The following is a 778-nucleotide window of genomic DNA, read 5'->3' on the forward strand; positions in this document are numbered from 1 at the left end:
GGTTTCCACCGTTTCCCCATCTATTTCCCATGAAGTGATGGGACTGGATGCCGTGATCTTTGTTTTCTGAACGTTGAGCTTTAAGCCAACTTTTTCACTCTCCTCTTTCACCTTCATCAAGAGGCTTTTTAGTTCTTCTTCACTTTCTGCCATAAGGGTGGTGTCATCTGCATATCTGAGATTATTGATATTTCTCCTGGCAATCTTGATTCCAGCTTGTGTTTCTTCCAGTCCAGCGTTTCTCATGATGTACTCTGCATATAATTTAAATAAGCAAGGTGACAATATACAGCCTTGACGTACTCCTTTTCCTATTTGGAACCAGTCTGTTGTTCCATGTCCAGTTCTAACTGTTGCTTCCTGACCTGCATACAGGTTTCTCAAGAGGCAGATCAGGTGGTCTGGTATTCCCATCTCTTTCAGAATTTTCCACAGTTTATTGTGATCCACACAGTCAAAGGCTTTGACATAGTCAATAAAGCAGAAATAGATGTTTTTCTGGAGCTCTTTTGCTTTTTCCATGATCCAGCGGATGTTGGCAATTTTATCTCTGGTTCCTCTGCCTTTTCTAAAACCAGCTTGAACATCAGGAAGTTCACGGTTCACATATTGCTGAAGCCTGGCTTGGAGAATTTTAAGCATTACTTTGCTAGCGTGTGAGATGAGTGCAATTGTGTGGTAGTTTGAGCATTCTTTGGCATTGCCTTTCTTTGGGATTGGAATGAAAACTGACCTTTTCCAGTCCTGTGGCCACTGCTGAGTTTTCCAAATTTGCTGG

This window comes from Bison bison, unplaced genomic scaffold (assembly GCF_000754665.1).
Source record: "Bison bison bison isolate TAMUID 2011002044 unplaced genomic scaffold, Bison_UMD1.0 scf7180017864291, whole genome shotgun sequence".
Classification (NCBI taxonomy): domain Eukaryota; kingdom Metazoa; phylum Chordata; class Mammalia; order Artiodactyla; family Bovidae; genus Bison; species Bison bison.